The 12,502-nt window shown below is 42.2% G+C and overlaps 1 pseudogene; it reads left to right on the forward strand.

Annotated features, from left to right (window-relative positions):
- The first annotated feature begins 7,876 nt into the window (after positions 1–7,876).
- Positions 7,877–11,963, forward strand: LOC110288516 (annotated as a pseudogene).
- The last annotated feature ends 539 nt before the right edge of the window (positions 11,964–12,502 follow it).

Here is a 12,502-nt window from a genome sequence, read left to right on the forward strand (position 1 = left end):
GGAAGAGGCCTGTGGTCCTACTCAGGCTGGTTTCTGCTTCCCTAACTAATGCAGTCTCAGGTCCCGCGCGCAACTGGATTGGAGCAGAAGCTGTGTTCCACTCTCCAGAAGTCTTAAGATCCTGTGGCGGGTGTTGTGGGTAGCTGGCGAGTGTCAGCCGACCCTGCGCCTTAGCTACTCCGGTGGAGTTCCTGTGACAGAAAGTATTCCTTAACCCTAAAGACCATGAAGGAGCCATTTCTGATGTAATAGAATAAGAGTCGCTTATTACAAGCTCAGGCTTGGGCTCTTCTCCAACCCAATTCTGACACAGTAGGACAGGAAGGAAAGGTGGATGAGCCCCAAATCTCAGCAGGACAAGATTTTATAGGAAAATAAAACCGAGTGAGGGGGTGAGGGAGGATGTCCAGTCTGACAAATATCTATTAGAATGACTATTGTAAGCCAACAGGTGGGTGCTCTGAGGCAAGATCATATACAATCACCACAAATTTGAAAGTACATCTGAAACAATCAGACTATCTTTGATTAACTGTTGCTTGGAAGTAGCTAGGGAGGAACTCTGGCCAAGGATAAACAGTGGGGTCCTTGCTGGTACAGGGGTGGAGCTTGGGTAGTCCTGTAGGTCAAGTTCTCAGGCTTTTTTAATTTTGTTTCTTTAAGATGGAGGACGGTCCCAAGATGGAGTAGATATAATCTCTCAAAACAACATTTCAAAGAACTTTGTGGAAATATAAATAATAATACAAGGCAAAACTGCTCCCAACAAGCAGACTTCCTTGAAAAGCTTGATCAAGCACAGCCTGATATTTGTATAAACAGTGAGGCACTTAGATGATAGAAGTTCCATTCTATAAATTGCTGCAGAAAGCTACCTATCACCAGGTGAAAGCATATTCCAAGATGAATAGGAGCCACAGAAGGAAGACAGGAACAGCCAAAAATCTCTCTGAATGGATTAATCACACACAGCACAAACGTTAATATCTAGTACTAATATTTCAACAACCACAATTGATGATCTCTTCAAAAGTACTTAAGTGAATATGGTAAATCATTTACTTCCTTCAAGTCTATGATGAAGAAGAGATGAAACAAGATTTTTTTTTGAAACAAGATGTTTTGCTCTTGAAATTGAAGACAACTCTGTTGTCTACAGTCTTTACCCAGTCATTTACATGGATAGGATTTTTCTCTTGTAAAACCTTTTCCTATTTACTGACATCAAGTTGATATAAAAGACTTGAAAATATTTACAGTGCTATAGACATAGACAAGCCGTAAAGAAAAGTTCATTTCCAGAACAAATGAAGTTTTTTGGCAACATTTTATAATTCCTTCTAAAAGAAGATCTAATGGTTAAAAATTCTGAGAAACCAGTATGTATATCCAATCAGAAAGACACAGAGATGTCTCATAATAAATAATTAAAAGAAAATCTATACATATAGTTACCGTGGTAAATATCTACACTTCATGGTCTCTTTAAAAGTAAAATTTTGAGAGTGTACTCAGTCTGTCAAAGCCTTTGCATAATACAGAAGTCTTTGAGGAACAGAGAGAATTAATACTGAAGGAACTCTAAGACTACAGAGAATGTGGTATGATCTTTAGCTAGCCCGCTTATGTTAAGTTCCACACGATTGTATTTTCTTGAGAAAAACTCTAACAAGTATCATGAGTCTTCTTAAGTATACTGATGTCCTTTTCTGTTGTTTCTATATTTGCAAACTCATGGAAAGAAACATATGAATTTCATTGATAAGGCAACCTGTTTGGATTTCACAGTTCTCTTTATTTCCATGAAATAACTCATTCAGGTATAAAAGGTTATGGCTATGTACCAGTGCCATCTCAGCTGCTGGTGATAAAATAAAATATCTACGGCAACTTTTAAAAGTGTTTAACTTGAGGCTGGAGAGATGGCTCAGCGCATCTGGCCACTGGTTCCCACCCAGCCATGGGAAGTGCCCACTTCCCCAGCTTCAAATGTTCATGCCCCTGCTCTTTCAAGTAAGAGGTAGCTGTCATAGACACACCACAGAGCTGAACCTCCAGTATGGCACAAAGCACTGGGAAGAACCCTCCTATTCTCCTGATTGGCCTGCCTGGATGGCCTGATTGGCCAGTGATTCTTGAGTGACATAAGCATGCTCCTTAGGGTTAGAGTGTGCTGAAGGCACACAGTATACACCTTCAATGCTCAGGATTCTAGTTCAGGAACTTTGAAAGTAGTGTAGTCACAGCCTAGAAAGGAACAGGACAAAAGGAAGTAGATAACTTCTCTGCTTTGACAGTACATATGATTACGAATGAACAGTGATGCAGTCAATTTTAGACCATTGACAAGATTCTGACTGGCCCATTTTTTGGGTCCACACACCAGGCAGTCAAGAATCTGAAGAAAAATTTGAACTTACTGTGAAACCGAGATACTACATGAATCCTACCAAATCTAGTAATACACTGTGGCCCATCGACTCAGAGGAAAAGGGGAGGGGGAACTGGGGGAAGAATTGTGCGAGTGGGGTGACTGGGAGGAAGGCAGTTAGCAGGATGTAAATTGAATGAAGAGAAATCGATTTATTAAAAAGCAGGGGAGTGCTTTTATAGTCAAGCTCAAGGCCTAGGTACATAGCATGTGCTTACAAAGGTAGAAACTTTTTCAGTTAGTAATTTAGTTCACTATCATACCAGCAACACTGGAATTCATTTCTGATGTGGAAATCAGAAAACTGAAAATAAAGAACAAGTTAAAAAAAAAAAAGAAGGTGACTTTTAACTTGGAATCAAACTGTTACATTAAGTTTAATTTGTAAAAGAAAGAAAAACTGGAGTCCGAAAGCCTATCACCAATACAATACTGATTATTTCCTGTATTTGTGACAGGGTCTAATTCAGATGCCCAGCTTACTTTGATTCACTAAGCATACCACAATGTATCATACATATTAAAAGTATAATAGATAGCAGGATGTATCTAATCTTGCGCCTTTGAGAAATAATCCTAGCATCAGAATCATCTATAGACTAGAGAGCTGAGAAGTCATTTGGTGTAGGTCTGGTTATTGGTAAAGGAGAGTGATCTTGAAAAATTGCAGGCCATTCCCTGGCAGAGATAATGACATAAGAAGATACAGTTTGATCTCACCCCTATGTGCAATGTGAGCNGCCGAGTGATGTAACCTAACACACAGCTTCTCAACACTCTGAGCTGAAGTAACTGTGCAAGTGGATTGGACATATCTGCAAAGGAGTCCCCTCTAGTTGGAAATTCAACATACATTGGATCAAACTAACCTCTCAAAGTGTATGAATTTGTATATGAATTTACGTGAGTTTATCCATATTTACTTGTGTAAAAGTCTTTCCTACTGTGAGGGTGGCTCTCTTCTCCTGGTTTAAGAGAAGTTTATTGCTCCAAACTTCCCCCAAGCTTAGCAAGCAAGAGGCATCTGGACAAGAGGGAAAGGCTCTAGCAATGACTCCTTTACTTAGTCACCCACTCCCTTTCCTTAGAGAACTTTCATAGGAAACTTTTTAGAAGAACTTGGAAATAGAGGTTAAAGACATGTTTAAAAGTGTCCAACTTTTCTTCCTGTGAGTTGAACTAACAAGCTGGAAGTGAGAGCAGCCCAGTTTCTGTGAAGATAGAACAAAAGCTACTCACTTAATCCCATGCCATTTTAAGAGGAGACTCTAAATACTAGAGAAAACAGCTTCCAGACTTGCCTCTGAGGAACTCGAGCAGGTCAGCTTCAACTGCAAAGCGACTGAGAATCAAGATAGGCAAACGTCTTAATAATAAACAGCAACCCTAAATATCCCTGAAAACCAAGTCTTGTCACCTCAGAAACTCCTCCCCCTCCGGTGGCTCAAGAGGAACCAAGAATGACCAGGGCTGGTACCCTGCATCCCATCACCCCGACTCCAGCTGCTTAGCCCCCTGCTTCTTCTGGTTAAGGGCAGTGGTCACATGCTAACCATGTTGCCAGGTTGAAGATCACTGGCAATTCACTAAGGCCCTGGGCAGCAGAGATCAAAACACATCAGACCAATCTTTCAGCCTGCTAACAAAGGAGAGGACACAGAAAAGAGAAACATGGCACACTGAAGAACACACCTCTACTGCTATTGGAGGGCCTAACCGGAGGCCTTGACTGGCTATTGAATCTTGATTGACATGACCACCTCACATAGGGTTAGAGTGCACTGTAGGCACACTTCATTGGGCTTCCCAGCTCGGGTTTCTTATCCAGGAGCTGACCCTTTTCAGATCTGCAAGACTTCCTTTTAGTCCTGTCCTCCAACAGTCTATCTTTCTGTCATCCAGAACTCAGCAGGAATATCTTCTTCCTGTTCCTCAAATGTCACAGCCAGTTCTCCTCCTCCTCGCTCCTCCCCCTCCTCCTCCAAGGATCCACAGCTTGCACAGTACATTATTCAACTTGGAGCAGAGTGAACCAAAGGTTCCAAGGATATTTACAATTAAAGAGAGATTTTTAGGACATAAAATGTGATGTTTGCTTCTCTCATTTTACACTGACATCAGGAAAACCCCAGCTAATATGCAATTGCTACAGATGAGACTCCAGACAACCCTGGGAGAAAAGCAGGGGATGGATNCCAATCACTATGGAGCACTATTGTTAGCCAGCACATCTTCCTACGTGGGAAGGTGAAAAAAACAGATCTGTATTAGTAAAGGTTTTCCAGATGAACAGAACTCAGAGCATGGATCTCTCTACATATGCAGAAAGTGGATAGGTAAGAATGGCTCACAGAATGTGGCCCCACTAGTAAATCAATGACTGTACCAATGGAGAGTTGAAGAAAACAGTAGTTCTTGTATGTCTCAGCTGGTGTTCAGCATGTTACAGAATTCCAAAGATGGAGCCTTAATGCCAGAAAAATAAAAAAACCTTGCAAGCCAGTATGTGGGAAGAATAGAAAGAGAAAGAACTACCATCTTCAATATCCTTTATATATGTAGGCTCACAGCAGAACTTCTGGCCTAGATTAGTTTTTTTTCTTCTCAATCTAAATCTCCAGATTAAAGAAGGGGTTTCCCATGTTAAATGGTGAAAATAATAAAACCCCCTCAGAGTGCCCATCTGTTTGATTTTAGGTAACTGAACTCCTTTAACTAAAGTCATTTGAAATAATTGCATTGGTGGCAACAACAGTTGACAGGAAGTTTTGTTTTTATCCAGATTCTTTTTTGTTTTGTTTTGTTTTGTTTTGTTTTGTTTTGTTTTGTTTTGTTTTGTTTTTTTCAAGACAGGGTTTCTCTGTATAGCCCTGGCTGTGCTGGAACTTACCCTGTAGATCAGGCTGTCCTCAGACTCAGAAATCCAACTGCCTCTGCCTCGCCAGTGCTGGGACTATATTGTGGGCCACCATCGTCAGGCTTCTATCCAGATTCTTAATTGTCTGGTCTGCAGACTATAGTAATGGCCAGTCAGGTGACTATCAATATGGAAAATTGGTGACCTCACAATTCATTGCTAATGTCAAGTACAGCCATATCAGGACAACTTTCACCTTCAAAGCCTAGCCTAGAAGAGGTACAGGAAGCTGGGATGGAGTAGTAAGTTGCTAAGGCTTATGCTAAGGAAGCTTCATAAGAATGGCAGCTTGTAGCTGGGCGTGGTGGCCCACACCTTTAATCCCAGCACTCAGGGGGCAGAGGCAGATGTATTTCTGAGTTCGAGGCCAGCCAGGTCTACAAAGTGAGTTCCAAGATAGCAGGGCTACACAGAGAAGCCCAGTCTTGAAAAACAACAACAACAACAACAAAAAGAATGGCAGCATGTATACTACCTACAGGGGGAAATGGAAAGATATGGGAGCCTTCCATGCAGTCAGCAGAAACTAGCATACAATGGGACAAAGGAAGAATCTAATCAAACACTGCTGCTCAAGGAGAACACAGTAATCTCATTGGCATCACTGCCCATGCCTACGGTGGTCTGTGATTGACATCATCAGCCCTATGTGGTAGGAACTATTAGATTCTCAGGATAAGAAACCACCCCTCTCCACAGGCTCTGGCCCCAGACCATTACCAGCTCTCCCAAGAATATGCCTGGTTTTAGAGAAGGAGATCTTTTTCTATGTTTCTTTGTCAATACCTCATGGCCTTAGGGAAAGATCCCAAGGCCTAGGCCCCAGGCTGTTACAGGCCCAACTGAGAATGTTGCTGAGTTTGAGAAGAAGCTATGTCATTCTCCATCTATGAAGGCCTCAGGGATAGCCGTGCTTGATCAGGACAGTCCTCACCACAACAGTGTTTTTCCTTTCCAAATGGTGTTGACAGATGTCTTGACCATGGGGCAGAACTATGCTTTTTCAAGAAGAAAAATTATCCTTTATGGCACACCAGGCCTTAGTGTTGGTTGTGAGCCTGCAATATTTCATTAAGCAGCTTGTTAAAGGGCTGGTCTGTGACCTGGGAAAGGGCCTATTTATTAATCAGGGTTGTCCCCTTTGTTATGACCTGGAGCGATATTTCCCCCACAATCCTGATGAACAACCCTGTGTATCCATCCTAGCATCCTAGTCTCTCAGATGCCTGGTTACCATACTACTTCTCTGTGGGTGTTTAGGAGGCAGTCTCTCCCTCAACTAAATGTTTCTTCACATTTTCTTATTATTGGAAAGTCTTTTCAATCAGCGATTCTACTCTATGCTTCTTATCAGAGCATATGTTTGGAGTTCGTGAGATGGAGTTTACAAGTGCCACAAAATTAACTCCAAATGGTACTTAATTGGCGGCCAGGGTGCAATGTCTAGAAGGTACCTGAGAATCTCAGCCTCTCCAAATTTGGCATCTTGCTAAGTATGTTTCTACATCGCAAGCCCTTTCTCCAAAAGCTTTGTGCAGATGAAGCTCCCATAATGAAGTTATTCAGATGCCACAACCGAGTACATCTAGTGATTAAGACCTCATGGAATCGCACAGCTGGCTGTTACTTTCCACCTAACCCAGGGGAGAGCCCACTATCAGGATTCCTGCTTCTCAGACCACTGCTCCTTCAGGTTAGTGGCAATGGTCACATGCTCACCATGACGAGACTTAATAGCTTGCCTGCACTCTGCAAAGGCACCCAGCATCAGAGGTCAAAGCACATCACAACCAACCATAGAACCCTGCTTTGCTATGCTGTTAAACCTCCAACAGGGAACAAAGCACCCAGAAGAGCCCTCCTCATCGTCTGATTGGACAGTTTTCCAGTAGTCCCTGATTGGCCAGTGAAACTTGAGTGACAAGAGCACTGGCCTTAGGGATAGACTGTGCTGAAAGCTTGCCTCTTAGGGCTTCCTGCCCAGGAAAATCAGTCCAGGACTTGAAACTTTACAGATTTGCAAGATCTTTGTTTCAGTTTTGTGTGTGCCTGTCCTCCAATAGGCTAGCTTTCTGTTACCAGCAGTGAGCACAAATATCTTCTCCCTCCATTTCATAATCTTCCTCCTCCCCTCTTCCTCCTGTTTCTCCTCCTCCTTTTTCTCCTACTTTCATCCTACAGTTCCTCCTCCTTGTCCTCTTCTTCCTAATGTTTCCCAACCCCTCCTCCTCCTACTCCTCTTCCTCCTTTTCTTCTTCTCCTCCCGGCCCTCGTCTGCATCTCCTCCTCCTCCTAGAATCGAGATGGGTAGCTTGCACAGTTCATTATTCATGTTGTAGAAGAGTGAACCTTATGAACCACAGGCAGAATGGTTCCATGCATATTATCAATTACTGCATCATTTTAAGATATAAAATGTGATATTTGTTACTGTGATTTTACACTGATCTCAGAAATACTGCAGCTAATATTCACCTGCTACATATTGAAAGGGTGGAAAAATCACTGAAGACCCCAGATCAGATAATATGCAAAAAGAAAAGGCACTCATTCTGGAGAAACAACCAGCATTCTTTGAAATGGCGACCCCAGACAAAGGTATGAGGACCTCCTTATAGGAAACAGGTGGAACCCTCTAGAATGATAGGGTAGTCTAAAATTTCATTGGTGGATGTAGGGGGTCGCAGGTTGTCAGTGATCTGCAATCCTATGCCATGAACTTTTCACCATATGATGAAGTAGGGTTGCCCAGCCCGGATGGACCATTCTCAGATAGTTCCCGATTTCTGTGGTTATCCCCAGTCTGGTCTCTTGAAGAGGGTTCTACAATCTTCTTCTAGATTTTATGACTCTGTTCCTACACATGGTGTCTTATGACTTACTTTGGGATTTACACTTTATTCCTAAAGCTGGTATCTTTTTGAAATCAGGACTGGTCGTCAAATGGCAACCACGGGGCTCCTTAAATGGAGAAAAATAGGGTTTATCTTGTCCTTTGAGTATGATTCTCCAGACAACCCTGAGAGAAAAGCAGGAAGTGAGGAAATGGATTCTAATCACTATGGAGCACTACTGTTAGCCAGCACATCTTCCTGAGTGAAAAGGTGAAAAAAAAAAAAAAAAACCTATCTGTATTAGTAAAGGTTTTCCACTTGAACAGAACTGATAGTATGGATTTCTCTATTTATGTAGAAAGTGGATATATAAGAATGGCTTACAGAGCTGGGCTTGGTGGTGCACGCCAGCAATCGGGAGGCAGAGGCAGGTGGATTTCTAAATTCAAGGTCAGCCTGGTCTACAAAGTGAGTTACAGCACAGCTACGGCTATACAAACAAACCCTGCCTCAAAAAGACCAAAAAAAAAAAAAAAAAAAAAAAAAAAAAAAAAAAAAAAAAATGGCTCACAGAATGTGGTCCAACTAAGAAACCNGCTTACAGAGCTGGGCTTGGTGGTGCACGCCAGCAATCGGGAGGCAGAGGCAGGTGGATTTCTAAATTCAAGGTCAGCCTGGTCTACAAAGTGAGATACAGCACAGCAACAAGGAAAGAAACAAACCCTGCCAAAAAAAAAAAAAAAAAAAAAAAAAAAAAAAAGAAAGAAAAAGAAAAAACAGAATGGCTCACAGAATGTGGTCCAACTAAGAAACCCAATAAGTGCATACCAATGGAAAGTTGAAGGATACAGGAGTGCCTGTATGTTTCTACTGGTCTTCTGCATATACCATAATTCCAAAGAAGGAACTTTAATGCTACAAAAATCAAATGATCTCTCGTGCCAGATTATGGCATTCAGAAAAAGAGAAGGAGCTATCATCTTCAATATCCTTTATAAATGTAGGCTGCCACCAGAAGCTATGGCCCAAATTAAAGACTGTTTTTGTCAATTCAAAAGCTCCAGAATAAAGAAGGGTTCTCCCATGTTAAATGTTACAAAAAATAGAAAACACTTTCACAATGCCCACCAGTTTCAGTTTTAGGTTACTCAACTTGTTTTAATACAGTACTTAGAACTACTTGAAGTAGTGTCGATTACAGTTGACAATAAGTTCAGTTCTTTATCCAGATTCATGACTGCCTTTTCTGCAGCCAGAGTAATGGTCAGTCAAGGTGATTATCGACCATGTCAAATTGATTACCTCACTTCTCATTGCTAATGTCAAGTTCTGCCAAACCAGGAAAACTTTCCCCTTCAAAGCCCAGGCTAGAAGAGAGGCAGCACTGTCTTCCCATCAAAGCGACTGAGACTTAAGATAGGGAAACGAGTTAATACTAAACAGCAACACTAAATATCTCTGAAGGCCAAGTCTTGTCACCTCAGACACTCTTCCCTCTCAGCTGCCTCAGAAGGAACCAAGAATGGCCAGGGCTGGTCCCCTGCATCCCATCACCCCGACTCCAAATGCTTAGCCCCCTGCTCCTTCCAGTTAAGGGCAGTGGTCCCATGCTCACCATGCCGCCACGTTGTAGATCACTTGAAATTCCCTAAGGCCCCTGGCAGCAGAGATCCAAAACACCTCAGACCAAGCTTTCAGCCTGCTCAGCAACTAAGAGGAGAGCCGGAAATGTGGCCCACGGAAGAACACCCCTCTACTTCTATTGGCGGGCCTATCCGAGGCTATAATTGGCTAGTGAATCTTGATTGACATGACCACCTTCCTTAGGGTTAGAGTGAGCCATAGGTATACAGTATTGGGCTTCCCAGCTCCGGTTTCTTATCCAGGAGTTGACCATTTTCAGATCTGCAAGACTTACTTTCAGTCCTGTCCTCCAATAGTCTATCTTTCTGTCATCCAGAACTCAGCAGGAATTTCTTCTTCCTGCTCACCAAGGCTGAGGGCACTGGTTCTCCTCCTCCTCCTAGCTCTGCCCCTTCCTCCTCTGGGGAATCAAGATCCACACCTTGCACAGTACAGTATTCAACTTGGACCAGAGTGAACTATAGGTTCCAAAGATATTTACAATTAAAGATTGATTTTAGTACACAAAATGTGATGTTTGCTTCTCTGATTTTACACTGACATCAGGAAAACCGCAGGTAATATTCAATTGCTACATATGAGACTACAAATAACCCTGGGAGAAAAGCAGGGGATGGATGCCAATCACTATGGAGCACTATTGTTAGCCAGCACGTCTTCCTTCGTGGGAAGGTGAAAAAACATATCTGTATTAGTAAAAGTTTTACAAATGAACAGAACTTAGAGCATGGATCTCTCTAAGTATGCCGAAAGATAAGAGTGGCTCACAGAATGTGGCCCCACTAGTAAATCAATGACTGTACCAATGGAGAGTTGAAGAAAACAGTAGTTCCTGTAAGTCTCAGTTGGTGTTCAGTACGTAACAGAATTCCAAAGATGGAGCCTTAATGCCAGAAAAATATAAAAAATACCTTGCAAGCCAGTATGTGGGAAGAATAGAAAAAGAAAGAACTACCATCTTCAATGTCCTTTATATATGTAGGCTCACAGCAGAACTTCTGGCCTAGATTGATTTTTTTCTTCTCAATCTATACTTCCAGATTAAAGAAGGGTTTTCCCATGTTAAATGTTGAAAATAATACAAACCCCTCAGAGTGCCCATGTGTTTGGTTTTAGATAACTGAACTCCTTTAACTAAAGTCATTTGAAATAATTGCATTGGTGGCCACAACAGTTGACAGGAAGTTCAGTTCTTTATTCAGACCCTTAATTGCCTGGGCTGCAGACCAGAGTAATGGCCAGTCAAGGTGACCATCAAGATGGAAAGTTGGTGACATCACTACTCATTGCTAATGTCAAGTAAAGCCATACCAGGAAAACTTTCACCTTCAAAGCCTAGCCTAGAAGACATGCAGGACTGTCTTCCCATCACGTGGCTTTAGAGACAGGATTAGATGTTCAAGGCAAGTCTCAATTACATGGCATGAGTCAGCTTGGGCTTCAGGAGACCTTGTCTTAAGCAGCACTTGTAAAAGAAATGGAAAGAAATTCTTATGCCTGGGAAACATAACCAAATGGAAACAAGAGCAGTGCAGTATTTATAGGGAACCAATAATTGACTTTTTACAAACATAAATATTATTGAAAAAACACATACCCATTCTGACTTTGAAAAGGAGCAGTTCATTTCCTTTTAGAAAGAATAGCATTTTTCCAATACTATTTGACCTTGCCTCTATGTGGATTGTTGCCTGCTGAGAAGTCCCAGCACATTTTGGAAATACTCAACACCAACACCGATGGGCTGCGGAAAATAGCCTTTGCCATCACTGCCATTAAGGGCATGGGGCGGAGATATGCTCACGTGGTGTTGAGGAAAGCAGACATCAACCTCACCAAAAGGGCTGGAGAACTCACGGAGGATGAGGTGGAGCGAGTGATCACCATCATGCAGAACCCACGGCAGTACAACATTCCAGACTGGTTCCTGAACAGACAGAAGGATGTGAAGGATGGGAAGTGCAGCCAGGTTCTGACCAAAGGTCTAGACAACAAGTTGCCTGAGGACCTGGAGCTGCTGAAGAAAATTCGAGCCCATAGAGAGCTGCACCACTTTTGGGGCCTTCGTGTCCGTGGCCAGCACACCAAGACCACTGGCTGCAGGGGCCGTACTATGGGTGTATCCAAGAAGAAATGAGTCTCGGGTCTTTGCTCTTAGTAAATAGCTTTTATACCTATGGGAGGGGGGACTTTAAATGGGCTTGATGATTATGAGTTCCGGAGAGGAGGGATTTGATTAGAGCCCACCAAGTATAACTTAAGCCTATTCTATCAGGAAGATTATCTTAAAATTTGAAAGAGAAAAAAAATGGCCTTTAATCCCAGCACTGGGGAGGCAGAGGCAGGCAGATTTCTGAGTTTGAGGCCAGCCTGGTCTACAAAGTGAGTTCCAGGACAGCCAGGGCTACACAAAAAAAACCCGTCTCCAAAAACCAAAAAACAAAAAAAAAAAAAAAAACAAAAACAAAGCAAACAAACAAACAAACAAACAAACACTGCTTGTGGACGTTGTACATCGTGGTGCGGAGCCTAGTGCGCACCACGATGTACAACGTCCACAAGCAGGATACCCTTTTGTTAGAACTAGTGTAATTATAGTAATTTGATTTTTTTGGTAAATTCATTTTTTATGCAGATTCTTTTGTTTTTGTTGTTTTCAGTTTTGTTTTTGTTTTC

The sequence above is a fragment of the Mus caroli genome, unplaced genomic scaffold (genome assembly GCF_900094665.2).
Source record: "Mus caroli unplaced genomic scaffold, CAROLI_EIJ_v1.1 scaffold_12812_U1_1, whole genome shotgun sequence".
Lineage (NCBI taxonomy): Eukaryota > Metazoa > Chordata > Mammalia > Rodentia > Muridae > Mus > Mus caroli.